The sequence below is a fragment of the Anser brachyrhynchus genome (assembly GCF_964034855.1).
Source record: "Anser brachyrhynchus genome assembly, chromosome: 6".
NCBI classification, from domain to species: domain Eukaryota; kingdom Metazoa; phylum Chordata; class Aves; order Anseriformes; family Anatidae; genus Anser; species Anser brachyrhynchus.
Genome location: NC_137700.1, coordinates 33,388,971 through 33,411,284, shown reverse-complemented (window position 1 = coordinate 33,411,284; position 22,314 = coordinate 33,388,971). Strand labels below are relative to the sequence as shown.

The following is a 22,314-nucleotide window of genomic DNA, read 5'->3' as shown; positions in this document are numbered from 1 at the left end:
TCTTAAGACTGTTTTGCTTTTTGATGCTATATTCCTAATATGCCAACGAAAGATGCATCCAGAGGCAATGCTCCATATAAACATTCAAATCTCTTTAAAAATCCAATACTCCTGAGATTTCTCAACTGAAGAAAATAATAGGGCAAGGAAAAAAAAATCCTGATAGGACAAAGACAGATTGCCATGTCTTCCTGCCATTTAGGGTCAAGCCATGTTGTCAACGTCCTTAGGGGTCAATGGCTGTCATTTATTTGTATTAGAGGCTTATTTAGAGATTCTCTCAGCTTAGTCTCTGAACAACCAGCAGCCTGTCAAGTTGTAAGAAATTCATGGGATGATTGCATGATTAATACATCAGGCTGTCACAGGAGCCATGTGTCCATGCATAGTGGGCCTATAAGCATAGAGAGAAGAAATAGAAGGAAGAATAAAATGCTGAAGAATTAAGTTGTATTTACATGAAAATTTCTAGGGACATCTATCATAAGATGCTCCGTGTATGATGACTATTTTTGCTCAGGAAACAGTTAGGTGGTCACTAGATTAATGCTAATAATGATAATAAATAAGATAATGAGGTTTGAGAAACAGTGGATGCATCTATTCACTGAATTTTTGACAGTGCATGAGTGATGCCAGGAGCTGTGAAGAGCCTATACTCTAGTTGGAGAAAGCAGGCAGTAGATTTGCAATGAGATGCAGACCTGTTTTTATTTGCTCTGCTGATTTCTTGCCAGAAGCAATCAGCCTTTCAGTTTGACTAACCTTCAGTTTTGTTCCCTCTTCCCATGCCCATCACCCCATCCCCAAGCACCGGTGGTTTTCATCCATGTCTCTCTCACCCTCTCTTGGTCAGCTTTACCATAACTTGCTTTGCAGCAGTCACAAGCCGGACTTTCTCCACTCTCTCAGACAAATCAAAAGAACATGTCCTGCCCCAGGTCATTCAACAGAGCTCAGATCAGCAGGAACTGGAATAGACCCAAGGTTCATTGCTACGTTCCCCAGGTCTCGGTGCACAACAGCTCCCAGGGTAGGAAAGGTTAGTCCGTGGCTACAAGGACCATCCAGCAGGATCTCACTTACCCTTTCAGCAATAGCTCTGGCACTACAAGAACTCTTATGATACTTTTCTTAGTTTTCTCAAACACTAGACAACTTTTCAACAGGAGAAACTGCTATTCTGTGTTGGTAATCAAGTCAGGTTTATAAACAGTATGGAAAAGAAGCCTTGTTGGAGTTTTCACATGATAGGCCCAAAACTGAGTGAAAGACAGATTGCTTTTGTGCTGTTTACCTCATGTTAGGGTCTCACTGGAATTAGGGAATAACCTACATATTGCTGGTAAGCAGACATGGGATTCACATCATACAGCACCAATGGCTGATAAGTAGACATTTGTCTGAACTTTTCCTTCAAGATACACTTAGTTGATAGGCCAATGAATTTCCTAAAGCAAGGCTCTTTGAAATAAATAAATATTTCCAAGCAGCCAGATGAAGCTTCGCAAGAGTGAAAAGAAGCCATTATGTCATTTCATTGACAACCAGTGAGTCTGGGGAGACTAGTTCAAATGGAGATAACTACTGTGAACATACGCAATTAGGAGAGATGACTCATCTGAGACTTCCCTCTGCTTCTGCCTTTTTTCTTTTTCCCCCCTCTCTCACCTAAAAACAGGCCCTGGGATCTCATTTTGGAATTTTGATTTTCAAAAGTAATTTTCAACTGCCTGAACTTAAAACGCAAACCACAGAATCAACCTCTCCCCTCGAAACCAGCTCTTGATGGTCCAAGAACTTATGCTGTGACTTCTTCCTGTGGACCAGTCATGGCAAGTGAGTGGAGAGACTTCTGTGTTTTTATGTTGTGAACCTCAAACATTTATGGGTGAATACAGAAATAAAGAGATATGGATTTTATTTCTCCAATTTTCCCTCTCAGAGTCTACCAATGCTTGGTCATATTTCTCACACATAATCATACACTGTGCAAGATGCAAACAAGACAAGTGAAATTCTAGTCTGTTTAGAATTAAACTAAGTGTGGCTTCAAGTTTTACAAATCAAAGCTGTGGAAATTTGTATCCATTGTCCCATTTAATGAGTTTATGTCTGTGCAGTTTTGAACATTTCAGACATTATATAAATTGTGTGTATTATTATAATTTATCTGATTTCATGACAAGCTGTACATTTCACAGTTTTCAATTTTGATGCATCTCCAAGGTCTTATCTGAACTTAAATGTTTCCAAAGAATGCAATACTAAAAAGCGCTCTCAGCATGGATGAAATTTATCCTAGAAAAGAAAACAAGAACTGAAAGCCAACTCAGCTCAGCTGTTATGTTATGGAAAAAAATAGTAACACCTCTCTGAGCTGTACTGGTGAAAAGATTTTGTTACCATTATACATGCAGAATTTCTTGCTATTACATTCACAATATACAATTTTATTGCATATATCACTGTAAGAAATCTATTACATTTACTAGCGTAGATATAACCAAGTTTTTCAAGTATATTTCTTTCCAATATGTCAGAGTATTGAAAAGAGAAACTTCCAGATGCTGCAACAAGCCAGCAGTTGTAATGTCAGGTTACAGGATGGTGGCTGGACTGACCTTGCAGGTCATCTTTTGATCAGATGGGTACCCGAGGTGTCTCACCATCACTCTTATCCACACCTCCTCCTCAGAGCTGGTCACTGTATCACAGGTCAGACTGACCAGTTGTGTTTCTTCTTCCCAGAGAAACAAAGAAACTGGACTATAAACACAGAAGGTAGTATAAGGTGAGAGTTCATTATGCAAGTCCCTGTCTGATGTAAATAAGGTATGACTGGTCAACATGCTGGCAAAAAATAGCATTTGTATCCCTAATGAAATAAAAAGTAAAAAAGTGAGCCATCAAACACTGAAACGTTGGGGGTTACAGAATTCATCTCGCTGCAGAATTCTTGAAGTGTCTCATTGCAGCTCTCTTTCCCACATAAAGAAATGTTTTGATACAGATACCAAATCTCTTTTTACTGAACATTCTCTGTGCCTTTTAATACCTGCATTAACACTTTATAATGAGATATCCAAACTACAAACACTAAAAAAAAAAAAAATAATAACCATTTTTAAGAAACTTTTTATTTTCTGCTGATATTGGGGGGGGGTGTGTAAAAATAATAATAAATAAATAAAATAATAATAATAAAAAAAACAGATGGTCCTTTGTAATCTGGCAGTATATTCCAGCCTTTGATCTCCATAAAAGAGAGATGATCAGAAAAGCATATCATGCATGTCAAAGTCTGACACTGATCTTCTTTGCCTTGACTACTTCATTTAGAAGATTATGTTTATGTGGCAACCTTGATGGATCAGCATTAAATAAGATAAGCCATGAGAGCCTTGTAGAATGTCATGACAGTAAGTTTTCAAGAAGTTCTCACTCAGAATGTAGAGAAGAAAACATACTGAAAATCATCACAAAAAATATGTTCTGGAGTTATTTACTTTTGAGTTAAGGCTAAGGACATAGCAAAATATATGGAAAGATTTAATTATTCTTCCAGTCTTGGAATGTAGTTTGTTAAATATTCATCGTTGGCTATACATTCATATTGCATATCTTCACTGAGGTAATGAAAGCTATTTCTAAAGAAGTTACAGAGCTTATACATGTTCCTAGCCCTAGGCCAGATCTCTCTGATTTTGAGGAGACAGGAATATTCAGTTCAAAGCTTTGAGAATCTCTTCTAAATCCACTCTGTCCCAAGACAAGAACATCACTAGCAAGGCATAAAGAGTCCAGTTTTTCCATTTCATTCTTCCTTGCCCACTCAAAGAAATAACAACATGAAGCAGAAGTGTCAAGACCTCCACGAACTCCAAGAGCTCTACATTTTTAAGAACTGAACAAAATGCATTTTCTTAGAAGTGAAATGAAGTTGTGGTTCTGTTTAGAGAAAAAAAAAAAAAAAAAAAAAGGAAGCTTCCACAGAAACTTTTTCCTTAACTTAATTAATTTTGGTCCTGTCCCAAGACTACATAATGAACTGAGGACTGTGAGAAATAAATACCACTTCCTTCCAGTTCCACACTCTTTCTCTGTCTTGCATTATTATTGTTTTAAACAAATTAAGAGCCACATGGTAGTTTTTCATTAAAAAAGGAAAAAAGAAAAAAAAAAAACTTTTCCATTTCCTTCCTTCAAATCACTTTCAGAATAAGACAATAAGGTATAAAAGAAGCAGAAGGCTGAAAGAAATAACAGATCCAGTCACATTATTCACTGAGATATTGATAGATCAGTATCTGGCAATACACAAAACACTAACTAAAGCGGAAATTTTGCTATTGCTGTGGTGGAGCTAAATAGCAAAATATATGTAAATAGTAGCAGGACTGATGATATACTACTAAAATGGAAGGGGAAAGAAAACTAAAGTTCTACCATTACCCCAAATGAAATGGTCTAGTCTGAAAGGAAGATAGCGGATGGAGATTATCATGGTTGGAAGTAAGCATGAATTTTGTATTACACCCATCTATCAGATAAACATACCTTTTCGGCAGAGGCCTCCAGTTCTGCAGGCAAGGATGTTAGCTCAGAAATCAGCTTGAAAGAATAGAAACAACTTCTGAATCACTTAAATGTTCTGTTCAGTCCCTTCATTACAAGGAACAGACTCTTTCTGACTCAACTTAAACATGTGAGATGGGGTGAGAACTCAGCATGAGCAATTAGAGCTACAGGAATCAAAACTTTTATGGTCCACATCTTTGCTACAGCAAAGATAAGATTTAAAGGCTCAGAGGGTAACTTAGTCTTTTTGTTGAGGAATAAAAGAATTTTCTTGCCTGACATAATTCTTCACAGAAGGCCAATCTAAATGCACCATTTTATTACCATACAATTTATGGTTCCAAAAGAATCAGAAAGATTACCCACCTGGAAATGATTGATATCTCCTAGTTTCAGAGCATGAACTGATAAAAGTTAGGAAAATAAAAAATAAATAAAATACTACAAAACAAGAAACTCTGAGAAGAACCTCATGATTTTGCCACCAGCTGCTGTATTTATTTACCCCCTACTATCCTTTTTGCAATGCACAGGCCTCTAATGTAGGCACAGGAGACACAAATTGCAGATTACTCGTTGACTCCTGTAGACTTCAATCAATAGAATCACATGTGATATGAAAATTAAATCTCTGAGGTTTTCATGCACGTGAATGAGAGTGCAAATTCCAGTTCTATTGACAACTTTCTAATCCTGTTGCACAATTGTATCATCTCAGCCGAAACAATATTAATATTGACATTTGGCCATAACTGTATCACTGTGAGAAGGAATAGGACACAAGTTAAAATAGAGCAAATCTAATAATCAAACCAATAATGCTGTAGCACTGGGTTTCATTATTATACGCTCTGCACGTTATGCTTTGCTTTTCATGCTACTGAAATATTTTAGAGCATTTCCCTTGCAACAGTGAAGTGTAAAGAAATTTTAAATAGCACGAAAGGATACAAACCTAATCAAACAGTTTATGCTGTAAAGCCACCTAGTCATTCTCTTAGGGTAACAACGAGCATCAGTCAAAGTTATATTATTCGTTTATGAGTTGCTGTATGCAGTTCTTGAAGGCATATTGTTTCTCTGTTCCAAAGAGCTACTTTCATATGGAAAGAACTGCTTGCAGCATCAACTGGAGTAGGTTCACCTAAGGACAGATTTTGCCTATGGCTCTCAGTGGTCTATGCATGAGTCTCAACTTCACTGGAGTATGAAGGCAACAAAAGATGTTCAGCTCTTCTATAGGGATCACTCCTAAAGCCCTCTTAAAACAAAAAACAAAACAAAAAAAAAAAGTTGAAGTAGCCCATCTTGATAGCAGAAGTGCAAGATGTTGCAGAAGTGCAAAGCATCTTGTGCCGTTATTTAAATCATTATCATAAACAGATGTAGACCTCTATGGAGATCCACACTCTGGGCTGAGCAGTCATAAGAAACACTTAAAGAAAAGATGAAATGCTAGAATCAATCTTCATCTTTCTCTGGCTGCTACTGACACCTCTGAAAGGCCTGGATTGATCTTTTCACTTCTTCCTTATCGCTTACAATCAGTTGCACCTGGGTGCCTAGGTCAGAAGCTCTTGTTACCTGGCCTGAAATACACAGGGCTGGAGTCATGGGACAAAAAACAGGACCTCTGCATGATTAGAGTGCTTGAGAGCAATGCATCTGTAACTTCGATTGTTCAGCTTTGGCCCTGTCAAAAGGGTCCAGCAACATGAAAGGTGAAACTACATGATGACCAAGGAGATCCTGCCAAATCATTAGGCAATGCTCCATAGACCTGAAAAAAAATTAAAAAAAAATAAAAAACCTCTTAATTGTCCACATTAAAAATGAATTAACACATCACAGGAGCACATCCTCTAGAGCCCTGACACTAGTGTGCATTTTAATAGCTAATTAAAACACTTTCACCTCTTACAATTGCCAGTAAATCCCAGGCAAGACCTTCTTCAGTTTCAATCCAAGAGAGAAAAGAAGGAAATGAAAACGTGCAGTTATTGCAGTGATGGGTGAGAGGCAGAAGTAGATTTTCAGGTTGCCTTTTACTAAGGTACTTCTACCATTCAGAAGAGATATTTCTCTTTCTGTGCTGCACTTTTGGGTTGTACGCTCAGTCACATCGACTTTTTATTTATTTATTTATTTTCATAAATATAAAAGCAGACATTGAGATTTTCTCAGCTTTCACAGCCCCCATAGCCTTCAACTGCACTGTTACCAGACAGAGCATTCAGAACAAGATTAGGAAAGTAAACAAATAAATGAAAAACAAAATCAAACACAAACAAACAAAACACTTTTCTACCTCCTCTCACAGCACTGTCTCACAGGTTTTGTGAAGTCATTGGGCGATGATGACAGTTCCTCATGTTCCAAGAAGACTTTAAGTTCTAGACCATCTGCAACAGCTTCATGAAAATATATCTAGAAACTCCTCTGGAAACACTTTAAACATATATTTTGAATCCCCATGGAGGGGAGCAAAGAATATGATGTGTATAAAGTTTACAATGAGAGTTTATTTTTATTTTTGTTAGCAAAAGTAAGTAGTTAGGGTAAAAACTATTTTCCCCATGAAGAGCAGATATAACACCAACAGAGCAATTTCTATCATTTGGCAGAACTATTCAAGTTGTGTTGCCTGTGGATTCACATCTTGAAAGAGATTTCCTATACTCTTTATCACTGCTTGTACTATCTAAACAGGTAAAAATTCAATGTCTTTTAAGATAACCCTTCTTCCATCTTCATTTCATCAAAGTTGGCCCATGAGTTCAAAGGTAAGCAGGAAAACATATATTCAGTGATATCAAGGGTAATTTCCTTAGCTGGAAAGGAGCTAAGGAAATTACCCTTTATACCCATTAGCTGTATGTAGGGTATTTGTGTGCTCTGGAGGTTTCACATGTGAACCTTTGCCAGAAACACCTGCACACATCAGGTTTGTTACAGCCACATTGATACGATTTATTTTATTTAGAAAAGATTTATTTTATTTTATTTTTAAGCAAATGGAGCAACATGTTAACATTTGCAACAAAGAAGGGCAGATTCCCCAAGATTCAGGCTTCTATACACTCATGCAAAGTGGGCATAGGACACAACACATAGTGATGGGAAAGCACAGGGAGAGCGCTGGTCCATGGCTGGCAAAAGGCATCATTGTGCCGACGTAGTTTAAATTTATATCATCCTCAGACAAAAGCAAACTTCAGGCAGTAAAGATGGGGCCTGAAATTTTCATCAAACCAATTAGCCTTGCATGCCTCTCCCTTAGATTCAAGTAAACATGTTTTCCAAGAGCAATTAAACAATTAAATATTAAAAAAAAAAAAAAAGGAATATGTTCATACTTACATTGTGGGTAACCCTGAGCCCATAAAACAGCACTGCAGTGTTGGAAGAAAGAAGGATATGAGGAAGAAAATATTGAGAAATTCATGACTTTGGGTAGGAGTTTGGAAAAATATCCTAAATACCTGTTTCATAAATTATATTACTGTCTGGAGCTAGTGTTCACTGAGGTCACAGGATAACTGATACAGCTAACAAGAAACGCAATTCGGGAAAGGTGAAGAGAGGAAAGGAGAAAAGAGAGGAAAGAGAAGAGAGGAAAGATGACGTAAAAGAGAGGAAAAAGAACAGAAAAATTCTCCTCCTGGTATACACTGCATTTCCACGAGGGGTCTCTGCAGATGCAGCTACGGCAGCCAGGCGCTGCATAAGCATGCAGCACGGGTGGGTGATGCAATGGGTGGCTTTCCGGCTACACCAGGGTTGATGGAGGCAAATTAAGTAACAGACCAGAAGTACAAGGACGCATTACATCCTCCTGTACACCACCTGGGAGAGTGCCAGGTAGGACCTGCTACGTGCTCCTCATTTCCCAGTGCCACTGCAGTACAGATGTAAACCTTTCATGTGGGTGAGGTGGCTTCAGCAGTAGCACAGCTTAGGCTCTGTGCTGCTCTGAAAACTGTTTCCTCAAGGCAAGACGGGTTTACCAAGCACAGGATGTGCTAACACCAGAGCATAAACACACCTTTAGCCCCAGATGCCAGCAAGAACTGCAGTTGTGGGTGTTCTCACTTGCAAATGAATGCATACAGCTGTGGCACAGAGTTTTTTTCTGCCCTTCTCATTGCAGTCGTTTCCAGCACATAGAGTGAAAGCAGGCGTTCTACATGGCTTTTAAACCCTTTCTATTAGCAGTGGTGTTCCTGTACTTCATCTCACCTGTAGTTTGTGATGCAGGATGCTATTATTTTTGTGATGACACAGCCTAATTTGATCCTCCTGAGGGATGCTTTACTTTTTCTTCCATTCTTAATTTTAAACAATTAACACTATTGTCATTGTGTTCACACTCTTCTTGTTACTCTGCCTCTGCACATGCTCTCACAGAATCACCCACATTTAACTGCCAGAAATAAAGTAGTTTTCTATAACAGAATTATGAAAAATGTAGAAAATAGAATCAAAAGAGACCTCTAGATGGCTACCTCAACCACCAGCTTCAAGAAACAAGAATCAACACCATGTAAAATATTTTTGATAGTTAGTAGTGTAAGCAGTTCTTTAGTAGCTGCAATGATGGAGATTTTCAGCCTTGCCAGGGGACTGACTTCAATCTTTCTTCTATCTTGGGCTGTAAGCAACCTGACCTAGTGGACCGTGTCCCTGTCCAAGGCAGGGGTAGTGGAATTAGATGATATTTAAGGTGCCTTCCTACCCAAATCATTGCTCATTGTCTTCCTTGGCCACATAGTTATGGATACATTTTGCTCTTCCCTACTAACTACTGAACTTCTGTTACACCAAAAAGATTCTTGTTGAACCAAAGTCCAGTCTCTCCCATGCCTGTTGACTCACTGAGATGGCCAACTTCTTTAAAAAGTGAGATATTTTATGTATATGTATATAGATGTACTTTGAATGGTTTTAGTAAAAGACTTGTAGCTTCAGTATGAATCTGACCCATAAACTGTACAGGCACTTAGACCTCTCTTGCCTGACTAAATTTTCCAATTCTCAATTTTCAGCTTCTTTGTATACCTTGAAAAACTAAAATGAAACATAAATCAGAGAAACAAGTTCCATGGTTTTGGTTTATGCATTTCTGAGTTAGGAGAAGAAACGGAGCCTTTCTCCTCATCTCAATCAGAAAATCAGATCTCTGTATACTGGCATGAAATAAAAATCTATGTCCTGGATTCAGATATTCCCGAATGATGCTTAATTCCAGGCCTCAAATACAGCTGTTTCCTGTGGTACAAAAAACCTCTTTATTGCATCCATGCTCTCCAGAACATGGTAGGAAAGGCTCAGTGTTTAATGCTCTTATTTTCATATTTTGATGCAGATAGCTGATCAGATAGGGGTGAAAGGTTATCTGACACTTTCTTAATCCAATCAATATTGCAGGTCTCCTTATCGTTTTAGTGAGTCACTGGTCTGGAAAAATATCTTAAGGTGCAAGACTCAAGCCACCTGCTCAGCTAAGGTAAAAGGCACCCCAAACCCTGGTGGCACTGAACCTGATTATTCAAGGTCTGAAACAGGTTCTGGTTCAGTAAACTCCAGTTTCCTCACTACTCAGTAGAGGTGAGCTTTCAGAGCTTCACAGACAAAAAAAAATAAAAAAATAAAAAAAAAATCAAACAAGCATTTTCCTGCTTCACTGAATTTCTATCCTATGAAGCATTAACCATTTATAATGTATACAGCCTTCCCCCTGAAGACTACATGAGTCTTTTGCAAGCATTTTATGCAAGACTTAGATGTAACAGGGCTGAATTCCATGTTTATAAAGCTTGACAACAATTTTACAATAAATTGTGTGCATATGAGGAGTTTGAAGTGAGTATTTTCCCATGTTGCCTTCTACTAGCATTTTGTTACAGGGCAGGGGAGGCAGGTCTCATCTCAAACAGTGTGGACTTTCACACCAGGCAAGGCAGCCATCTCCTGTCTCTACTTGAATATATCATTCTAGATATTATTTCCTAGCTTTTGTAAGCAAAGGAGATACCAATCAACCAGTGGAGCCAGGGCATGTATGGTAAGCTCTAAAAATATCTCAGGAAATATAAAAACAGACATGTCTCTATAGACTTTTTCTATTTCATGTGTTTCTTGTCAGCTGCATAACATTGTCCGGTCTGGTTTGGCTTTGCTTTGGTTGATGTATTTGCAGGCCAGCACTGCTCCAGCTCACTGTGTGGGTGAGCAGGAGCCACTTTTCTCAGGAGACTTAAGGTAGCTACATGGATATCTCAAACCACAGTTCCCTAAAGCAAGGGGTGGAAACAGGAAAGCTGTCATCAAGAGAGGTCCAGCATGGAAAGGCTGTCTCATAGCATCATTGAAGGTCTGCCAGGGACTGAAGTATGGTCAAGTTGATCTTGCATAACTACAAGAGGTAATTTGTGTTATTCATTTTCTTTATTTCTGAGGATAAAAACATGCTTAATAACTTATTTTAAATCCACCTTTTTTGAAACCTACGACCACTTCTGCATAATGGACCTATATCAGACCCCTTTAGGGTTTTACAGAAGGAGCTGTTCTGGTTCATTTCTCTCTTTCAGAAAAGGTTTCAGGAAAATCTGTAGAAAATAACATCAGAAAGAAAGTACATAAAACCAATCAAAACAAACAGACCTGTCAGTTCAGTGACATAGGCATTGAAATATTTTCCTTATCCCAGGTCTGCCTCACTGAGGAATTTTGGACTCTTCCTCTTCCTACTTTCAGGAAAGCAAATGCCACTGGTCTAGTTCACGTGGATTTTAGATCTATCTGCATAATCCAAAGAGATGAGAATTAGTAGTGACGGGTTAATTATGGTGCTTGAACAGGAGAATCTTAATTGAAATAAATCAATGGCAGTAAGGATGCTAGGAAGAAAGACCTGATTGAAGAGATTTAAAATGGAAAAGAGACCAAATTACCCTTTCAAAGTTTTCAGAGTTTGTGGCTGCTTAAGAGTAGATTATTATCATTATTGTATTTTTTTTCACGTGGGAAAAACAAACAAAAAACACCCACCCCCCAAAAAAAGAAAGATAGAAAAACACCACCACATGCAACTTTTCTGTTTTATATCACTCAAATATTGCCAAAAGCACTTTGCAGACATCAAACTAGATGGGTTACGCTTGTTATGACTGTCTGACTCAGAAATTAAAGGAGATATCCAAAGCCTAAGAGATCTGGAATATAGAAAACAAAGAGTAATTAAGAATGTGATAGGCTGTATTACAGCTCTGTTCTCCCTGAACAGAGCAATCTTTGGACAGATGGGCATCTGAGCTTTTCTGGATCTTTAATATTCTTGGATTTAGCAATGTCTTTTAATTATTCCTTTAAATTCTTTTTTTCCTTTTTATCCTTAATGAGCCTAGTTGAACTGGTCAAAATATTTCCAGCTTGGTTATCTTCTATCCAAACTGCAATGTGGTCATAAGAACAGACCTTAATTCTTCCCCTTCCCCACATAAAGTTTGATGGAAAATTTTGGAACACATCTCTAGCTGACAGCAGAACATTTTCATTTCATCCTTGTTTCTGCTGCACCAAAGGAGGTACAGTCTAGTTTCTGGTATTTTTGCAGGCCAGCTTTGTCACTCGCTGCTACACAGGTACCGTCTCTTGAATGAATAAATCTTTGTATAAGAACTTAGGATGACTTCATGTGGAAAGCAGTGCTAGAAAATGAAAAATACCATCATCTGATGATCAGAGGGCTGGAGCCCCTCTACTATGAAGAAAGGCTGAAAGAGCTGGGGATGTTCAGCCTGGAGAAGAGAAGGCTTGGGGAAGAGCTCCTTGCAACCTTTCAGTACTGAAAGGATTCTTATAAAAAGGATGGAGAGGGACTCTTTACTCGTGTAGATAATGATAGGACAAGGGGGAATGGTTTTAAACTGAAAGAGGGGAGATTTAGATTGGATGTTAGGAAGAAGTTCTTTACCCAGAGGGTGGTGAGGCACTGGAAGAGATTGCCCAGAGAAGTTGTGGATGCCCCATCCCTGGAGGTGTTCAAGACCAGGATGGATGGGACCCTGGCAAACCTAATCTAGTGGGTGGCATTCCTGCCTATGGCAGGGGGGTTGGAACTAGATGATCTTTAAGGTCCCTTCTAACCCAAGCCATTCTATGATTCTATGATTCTATGATCTGTTGTTGCCATGGGAAGGTCAGAGCTGGAGACCAGAGCAAATCAAGTGCTACAAACTTCTCACCAGCTTTCCATCCTTCCACCCTGGAGATTCTTTTATCCTTCAGAATTGAAGTGACCAAATCAAATTAGTTAAGATCAGCTGGAAACATGAATTTGGTCCATGATCTACCTTGTTTTCTTTCATTTTATTCATTACTCTTCCTTCTTCTTGCCTGTCTCCATCTGAAACAACACTATGTGTTACCCTGACAAATGTTTTTATTGTCATGTATCCCACCTGTTTATTGACACTTGGCTAGACAGCTATTAGAAAGGAATTAGAGGATTAATTACACCAGCGCTGGCTCCTGCACACAACACTAAAGACTATCTCCACAGCTGAGGTCAGGAAAACAGCAGGAGAAAATTCAAGAGGGTTTCATCTTTCTCCACATCATTAAGACTAGCTATGTGAAGCAGTATATTCCTTCTTTTAGGAAGGATGGTAGTGATGACTGATCACTGCTGAGGGTCAGACCTGAAGGTTCCCCTCAAGGAAGGCATCAATGAACCTCACCACCAGACTCCCCAGGCTGTCACACCCTTCCACTCATCATTAATGGGCTTAGTGTGCAAAATGTGACAAGGGCAGCTGGCCGCAGAGGACAGGGATCTTTCACAGCCTTGCTAACATGTTCGCTTCCTGTTTGCATTTTTCAAGATTACATTTACCTTTAGAGATTTTCTAAACACAGAAGTAATAAAATAACATGGTATTCAAAAGCTCCATTAAGAAAGCAAATTCAGGACAGCATCATCACTGGTTTAAAAGATTAAACAAGCAAACAAAACAAAACAAAAAAAAACAACAAAACACACCTGATCTGGAAAACTAAATACAAAACTCAACTATATTTCAAGTTTTCTCATATTCCTCTACGACAATGAACATTAACTTAGTGTAATAAGAATGTTACTACCATTAAACTCTCATCAGCCAACATATAGTCTGTTAGAAAAAAATGAGTTATCAGTACCTTGACAGCTAAAATGAGGTTACATTTTTCATGACCAAAGTTTGACGATGACATTTTTTTTCCATTTATATCTATATAATATTTTCCCTCAAAAATATCTTAGTTTTCTTTCACATTTAATACCATTTCTTGGAAATACAGAGGTCAACAATTAATAAACTCATTAAAACTTACAAGCTGCTTTGATTAATATTCCTTCTATAGTTCCTTGAGAAATGTACTGTATCTCTCAGGCTAATGAACACAAGGCAAAGTTATTTAGGTGTTTGTTAACAAAGCTGATTTGCATATAATTAACTGAAAAGATCCCTGTATTTACAACACAAAATATGCCAATCTTTTTTTTTGCTAGAGTTTTATGTAAACAGACAAAATCCATGCCATATTAACAAAACAAGTTATATTCTTCCAAGACTACACTAAATCAAAGGGATAAAATTTGGGGGGGCCATAACTGATAGAAAATAAAGCTCACTTCAGAAAACAAAATGTGCATTCTTTCAAATGTTATTTATTCAGGCATACATTTTTTTTTTGTTGGTGGTGGTTGGTTTTTTTTTTTCATTGCATGCTCTCATTCTTTTAAATAGTTAGATTGTTTATAAACATTTAAACAAGCAATGACTTTGTCACATTGGATTGTGTTTTTTTTTTCTCTGACCTACTTGTGGGAAAATTAGTATAATTTCCCCAAAACTGTGCTTTTGCACAGATTTTTTTTTGTAAAATTACCTGTCACATACCCTAAAGCTCTGAGTATTACAACTTACATAAAATAACTAGTATACACAACCTGCAGAGTGACCAGACACTGAAAGCCAATTTGTGCAAAGGACAGGAAGTTTTAGGACAATTTCTTGAAGATCTTTACATCAAAGAAAACTCAAAGACCTCAGCAAGATATTATCTGCTTTAGCTGCTGCTGTTGCAGCAATATGCAGCATGAAGATGCGAAAGAGCTTATTAAAGTTCATGGACACACTAGCACTTTCCAGTCATGGACTTGCTATGTGAGATGTTGAGCTGTTAACCGGCAGAGTCTGTCCCCTAAGGAAAAAATAAATAAAAATAAAAAATAACAATAATAGTATATTAAACCACAAAGTCATAAGTAACACCAAAAAGAGTGGATCCAATGTCATTTGATCAGAACTGAAGAAACAAACAAGTAAACGAACAAAAACCCACAGAAGAAGCTAGAAGGGGATGGGGACAAAGTTGGGACTGTATGCTGAGTTAGAGGAACTTCCTCTCTGTTGTGCTCATTTCATCTCTTCATTTCAGAGAGGTTTATTTCTCAGCTCTCCATAGTTTACATGTGAAAGGCTCAACACAGCTCTTTGCTCTTGCTGACAGCCTGCTGGTGCATGACTGAGAAGTGACCTATTTGCAAAGCAAGAAGAGACCAATAAACTGCAAACAAACAATAACTGAGGAAGCTGTCAGGATATTCAACTGCCTGATGCAGATAAGAGGAAAAGGCAAATTATCCACCAAATTGCCTGATTCTATCTAAGTTAAAAGACTCCACACCAAATTAGATTTTTTGAAGTAAAATAAATAAATAAATAGCAGCATGACTTTGGGATACCACAAGGAAGCCAGGAGCTTCATTCTGCTCCAGAATAGGATATCCTATACAATACTTTCTTATTGTTTTATTTTAAGTTTACTATAGCTGAAATACTACGGATCAGGGTCATTCCAAGCTAGTGGGTGAGAATGCATTTTGGTTCTTACTACTACTGAGGTGGTTACAAAAGCCAGTGGTATAAAAGAGACTGATCAATAAAAGAAGCAGACTTCAAATATAAGCATAATTAACAGCCAAAATATTGCTAATTCAATGGTGCTAAACATAATACCGCTGGAAATAAACTTGAGTGAGAGATTAGACGATGGTATTAAAAGATAATTCACTATTTTCTTCTGGCTTAGATCATTGTTTTCCCTCCTACAACTTTTTGTACAACTTTCTCACCTCATAAATACTGTTCAAAGAAAAAAAATAATAGAGGAAGATGTCAGTAAAGGGAGTATTTCTCCCACTTGATAGTTCAAGTCACACACAGATGAATGGACATACGTAAGCTGTATGCCAACACTCATTTAGCTACTTGATTATTAATAGCAGGGTACTTACTCTATTCACAATCACTACTCTCTAGACAGAGTCTACAAAATATAATAAATATGAATCGAGTCATTTGTGAGAATTTACTGCTGGAGGTGGGTGAATACTCCTAGGGAAAAAAAATGTCTGATACAGTAATGTATAAAGTAACCAAGACTCTGATCTCAGATCTGCTGTCACCAGGTTTGTTCCAGGCTTACAGAAGTAAAACTATGATAAGGATACATTTTTTAGAATTGTTCCACGTGTATAGTTATTTAAGGAAACCTTAATACAGAAAAAATAGTGCCATCTTGGAACACTGCAGCAGTTCATTCAATCCTATAAGGACAGAGTTATGTAAATGGACACAGATGTGAAAGAATCCAGACCCAAAAACCTAGCTCACACCCTCCTTTGCATTGACGTGAAATGTAGATGCTGTGTTTACTGGTGTGGGTAGGGACTCCATACTAAATCTAATTAAATCAGTGAACAAAAGGGACCTGAAGTGTGCAGAACCATGAATGGAGCCTGCCTGTTAGGTCATTTGCTCTCCACAATTGTCTTTTCCCATAGCTTTCAGGGAGTTTCTCTTTGGAAATAAGGAAAGAGTGAAATAAGGACTTTTCTTCCCCCTGCAAGGTGAGGGAGTTAGATAATGCACCTCATTAATTACAGGGAAATCATCACCAAAGCACATGGAGCCAGAGAAGAGGCCAGACTGAATTTTTTTCTCTTGGTATTATTGTTCAGCCACAGTGACAGGAAAATAAATAATAAATCAGAATTGGAGTGCACTTGATGGTTTTATTTTGCAACTCATCTTGCTATTGTGACAGGCTGACACTAATTAGCACTCAATGCACAGGGGGATGGATTGCCATGGCCAATGGATCTCATTAACCACTCTGAAATTTTCATGCCAAGACCAAGCACAACAAAGAACAGAGACCCCAGCAAATCGCCTGTCAGCAGCTGTAAGCATCACCATGGAGCCACGAGCGCACAGATCAAAGGGCACAAAGAGAGTCTGCATAGCCAGCTGAGTAGATTTTCATTGATTTATTAATTATTTTCTTGTGAAGGCAGAGAACCTGCCAAGAAGAAAAGTCAGTGTCCACAGTTTCTCACCACTGTTTGAGTTGAACCACCCTGCGGTGAGAGGGAAACTTTGGGAAACTAAGGGTACATCAAAGCCCCTAGCACTGCTTTTTCATAGACCTGTGTGTTGGCAGATGTGCCATTCCAGGGGTGACCTAGTTTGTGGTCTCCTTGGGGGTAGAAGATTGAAAGGCACATTTTGGACTTTCTCCTTTGCCCAGCTGCCTTTTCAGATTAAGCTCATAAGAAATTGATTCTTTGAGACTTGTCAAGCATGGTTGAAACTGCCCAGCAGCTTCATTAATAGCAGATGAAGGGCAGGAGGCAAGAAGAGTCCAGAGAGATACGAAAACAACCATAGCCACAAGCACAGAGTGACCGTATGAACCTTTTCTTTAGGAAATGGGGCTATCAGCCTGTTCCAGCTGGTGAATTCCTTCTGCCAAGCCCATCTCCTCTCCCACTGTCCACTTCCCACAGGCATTGTCACAGTGGTCCTGTGCACATCATCAAGAGCAGAGGATTCTACTTCAAGCCCCTAAAATTCATGTGGATCGCTACAACAACAGGGATTCCTTTCATTTGGACCCATTTTAGGTCAACTGAGACCTAGCTGCAATAAAATTTCTTCTAGAAGTCTGTGCTTTACGTCAAACATCATATAGAAACAGAGCTAACAACACAGACTCTCAGGTGATCACACATGAACAGTAGGATGTGATTGACCCTCATGCCTGAATTAACAGGGAATCCATGGTAACAGGTTTTCCTCATTTCTAATTGTACTGCTTCGTGGATGCAGGCAAAGTGAGCAGCTGTACCACAGCCATTTAGGTGGCAATCTGTTCCCCTCCTAACTGCAATGGGTGAGTATGAACCCCCACTGTATAGCTTTGGTGGCAGCAGGGCCCTGCTGCCCATACCAGATTTCCCCCAAGCACCTTGCTATGGCAGGAGCGTCCCAGCTCACGGACTACATGCTTAAGAAAACAGCATTTCTCTTTACCTGCAGCTCTTCAAAGAAGCACGGAGCCAGCTCAGCTTTAAAACACGTCTCATGGAGAAGGAAAAAGAGTCAGCATGTGTTGTTCTACATGCCTTTGGATTACAGCACCTTACCATCATCAGTAAAGCACGAGGGCTCCATTTTCTTAATACCCCATCAAGGAAGAGAGCACTTATATTTGTACTGAGGTGTTTTGTTTGTTTGTTTGCTTTGTTTCTTGTTTTGAAGGGTACTTTCTGAACTGAAAATAGGAATAGAACATTCTTCTTAAATAAGGATCATTTAATGTAAAAAGACTGTGTTGTTTTTTAAGCAAGATTGTTTATTTCCTTTCTGTTTCTGGTTTCAAAAAGTAATAACAAAGCAGAATTGGGCATTCAGGTAGCCTCAGTGATCTAACCACTTTCAGATTTCACTTTCCCGAAGCTGGAAGTCAAGACAGAGCATGTAGACTGCAGGAAGGAAGAAAAGACCATTAGTACTTTTTCATTTTTTGTTTATGAGATGAAAACTGGGTATATTCATTCGTATAAACTCTTCATATCTTTCAGAGATTTTTTTGGTTATTTTAACCAAGAAGCAAGAGTAATATCTTATTTTTAGGGATGTTTATGGTACAGCAGCCAAGAAGGTGCCATCTACCCACAACCTTCCAGGTTCAGCTGAATACTTCATCAAACAGAAGACAGTTTCTGTTGTACAGAACTGGTTTATCTTGGACCATGCTGTTCCTGGTCAAGCCTGTGTACATAGCTTATTTATTTATGGCATTTTTAATAGATGGAATATCAATAATTGATAATGTCCTATGAATGATTAAAAGTCAAGAAAATCAAGAACATGAAATACAAACATCTACTCTTAAATGACGCTGGGGTTGTGATATCCATAAATAAATGATGTAGTGGCTAGTTCTGTCTTTCTGGGACCGAGTGAAACAAACAGGCACTTCAGTATATTTACAGCATGTTTACAACCGTGTCTCTGGGAGCAGAATCTGACCATGGGATTTCAAAGTGGAACCTAATGAAATTATCCCAGTACAGCCTGTGAATTTTTACCTCCTTAGAAAATATATTATTTAAAAAAAAATGTGTAAAATCTTTGGTCAGAAAAGGGACAAGAAAATTAAATTTAAATAAAGGTGGATCTGTTTTTGATTTTTGGCTTCCTTATGATAAACAACAAAGGCCTAGGCTTACCTCAAAGAAATCTGCTGTAAAAACAGACTAAAATAAATAAATAAATAAATAAATAAATAAAAAGAAAAACATTGAAAATATGTGAAATAATATACCTGAGCATTGCATGCTGTAGCTGAATACTTGCTTAGGTTTTACTCTCTCATTTTAATTGACAGGTAACATTCATTAGACTTGCTGTTTACCTGTTCAGTACACAGAAATTGTTAGCAAGGAAATAATCATTTTATTTGCAGCAGTGAATCGAGATAAAGACCACAACATTGAAGTGCTTTACCTATATGTAATAATGGCCAGGAATGACAAAACAATATTGCCTGGAATGAGAAAAGACAAAATATGGGGGTAACCCTAAGATCATAGTTTCACAGATATGGACTGACTCCCAGAGAAATAAAGTAACTAAGAGTCTGGTAGTGCAATGACTGAATATAATTTCAATGTATCCTCTGTTTCTAGCAATAAGAAAATTCCTTCATTCCAGCACAGTTTGAAGAGTATGAAACTCTATAAAAAATAAAATAATATAAAATAATATAAAATAAAATAACACCCTCTTTTCCTAGCGGATAACTGGACACCAAGGAGGTAAGAAAATGAAAACACAGAGACAGCAGCCAGAGAACTAAGTTTTAGGGCAGATAAAGATAAATCTTTAAAGAGATTTTTATATCAAAACTCACCAAACTCCTAAGGACAACTAAAGACAGACTGCAGTCCCCTCTAAGGGAAGACACCATGCAACAAAATGCTGCTTTTTTCCTCGCCTGGTTTGAATCAGAATCATCATATTAACAAATTGAATATTCCTTTCCAAAAATCTCATATAAACTTTTTCTAAATAACTTCATGTGTGTTTGTGTATGTTTGTAGTTTAAGAAATAAAAACAAATATATTAGTGCAAATACATATATGTGCAGGACAGTGAAAAGGAAAAGAGCAGGTGAATTCTGTCATGCATCTGTTTCTCAGCACTAAGCAGATGTAATTTTTTTATTATTATTATTATTTTTTTACTCTTTGTTACTGATTTGTGAACATCTTTCTGAGTACCTGAGACTTCACTGATCTTTGAAGACCCTGTAAGGTATTCATGAATTACTTGTTACCACAATAGATTCACCTGATTCCCTCACATTTTTGTGTGGGTATATGCTGGTAGAACATCACAGATCTGCCAGCTTCACCAGTATGATGGTTTTACTTAAATCTCAAACACATCTGTAAGGTCACATGGATCATTATTTCACAGCAGACAACATAGGCATGTGGATAAGAGAGATGACAGCAAATAAATAGATTAGTCATTACGTAGGTGAGTTCTTGACTCCCAGATTACCACCCAGAGCTTTCCAGTAGCTCTGTGAACACTGGTATCATAACAAAAAAAGAAAAAGAAAAAGAAAAAAAAAGTGCCTTCATAACTAAAAGTACAAGTCCTTAAGTGAAGGGACACAGAGTTTGTTTACCTAATAGCATCTATTTTATTATTAAGGATAGGAAGCCACTGAAGAATCCTACAGTTAATATAGCCAGAGTGATGGAGATTAACCAGAATCTATCTGACAAAGTGCTACCTTACAGAACTGCAATTTTAATTAAAAGCTGGAGCAAAACTTCACAGGTATGCACAATGCTCTCCTATCTGTTTCCTCTCTGTGGTGGTTACAAATTACAGCTACTCCTTTCCTCTACTTTAATTAAATGTTAACCTGGCATAATCAACTCCCCTTATTATTATCTTTTTCACAGTCATTAAAGAAACAGAATCAAATGTTATTCAGCATTTGCCAGATTCACTGGTGTTTAAATACCATAATGCCAATTAGATGTCTCAGGGTTAACTTGATTAATTAATTTGCCCCCTCTAGAAAATTTCCTTCCATGTTGACGAAAGATCAAATCACAGCAGAAAGGGTCTCTGTTCAACAGGCACAAGTGCACTGTGGATGTGTCAGATGTAGCTGGTTGCAGATTCATTGAACACATAGCAGCGGCTGGACGAACAGCCTGTTCTGGGGACACAGCACTGCTTTCCATTTTGCTTCACTATCCATGTAGCAATGCCAGAGAGCTACAGGTCCTACAGGTCTGCAGCAGATTTCTCTTGGCTGTACAGTTGTTCACCCCCTTCTTTCCCAGGACATGTCCAGAAGGGGGAATTTTCCCCAGAGCAGAGTTTAGCTCACATTGCTCTTTTTTAAGTTTAACCTGATGGCTCTACCAAAAGACCTTTCACTTTCCATAGTAATATCTTCTGTTAATGCTCAGAACTAACATAGACCAGCCTTTGCAAAATAAAATAGATTTACTTATTTATTGCTAAATTCAATACAGTATTGTGGGATGGACCCTGAAGCTAGAAGAGGAAAGGACAACGCAACCCTCCTGAATCACAAGAGGTCCTGCAGACTCCTTTCTTGTCTCTTACACTAGCCAGAAACAGATTCGTAGAAAAGAGTGAAAGAGCAAGGTAAGTATAGTGTCCTTTCTCAAAATAACCTCCAGTCTATAGCTATTGTAAGGCTTGAATCTTCTTGATCCAGATGTAGTTTCTATGCATTTAATAACAATCATTGGATTTATTTTCATGAACTTGCCCACAGTCCTTTGTTTCTCACAGAGTCTTTCAATAAGGAGGGGGACACACTTCAGAAAGTCTCATTGTCATTGCTCTGGAGATGCTGGGCAAATAGGTGGGCTAGTTTGATTCTGGCTCTTTTGCTACATCATGCAACTTGGACTTTAACATCACAAATCCAAACACTACCTCACTTTGATGTAGCTGAAGTTCAAGCATACAGTCTGGGGAGGTGGGTTAAGAAATTTTATTCAAGCAGAAGTGGGGAGAAAGACAAAAGCTGCTCTAGAAAGCCATGGAAAGAATTTAAGTTATGATTCTACTCTTAAAGATCCTTTTAGTTTTTTTCCGAATGGAGTTTAGCCATCAGGGAGCACGACAAGTTCGGTAGTGTCTCAATGAGGATTCCAGCCATTTCAGTCATGTGAATTGGTCCCTCTGTTTCAAGCTCTTGCTTACACATAAACTTGACTGGTCCACCCACCACCCCATATCCTACCTCCATCTGTGGCCACCAGCAGA

The 22,314-nt window shown here is 38.2% G+C and overlaps 2 long non-coding RNA genes across 3 annotated transcripts in view; one reads left to right on the top strand and one right to left on the bottom strand.

Moving 5' to 3' along the window:
* Nucleotides 1-257: 257 nt before the first annotated feature.
* Nucleotides 258-8,073, bottom strand: LOC308197198. The gene is made up of 7 exons (XR_013952667.1): nt 7,942-8,073; nt 6,890-6,983; nt 6,166-6,361; nt 5,533-5,842; nt 4,948-4,985; nt 4,557-4,614; nt 258-2,740 (listed from the first exon to the last, which is right to left on the bottom strand). It is a non-coding gene; the product is annotated as an uncharacterized lncRNA (long non-coding RNA).
* A 223-nt stretch (nt 8,074-8,296) lies between these two features.
* The window catches only part of LOC308197199, a 33,742-nt gene continuing 19,724 nt past the window's right edge, over nt 8,297-22,314 (top strand). Inside the window, exons 1-4 of one of the 2 annotated variants that reach the window (XR_013952669.1) lie at nt 8,356-8,442; nt 10,781-11,005; nt 20,707-20,835; nt 21,549-21,684. This is a non-coding gene — a long non-coding RNA (uncharacterized lncRNA). Of the gene's footprint in view, nt 8,443-10,780; nt 11,006-20,706; nt 20,836-21,548; nt 21,685-22,314 lie in introns of both variants that reach the window. The other variant, XR_013952668.1, reaches the window with a different exon arrangement.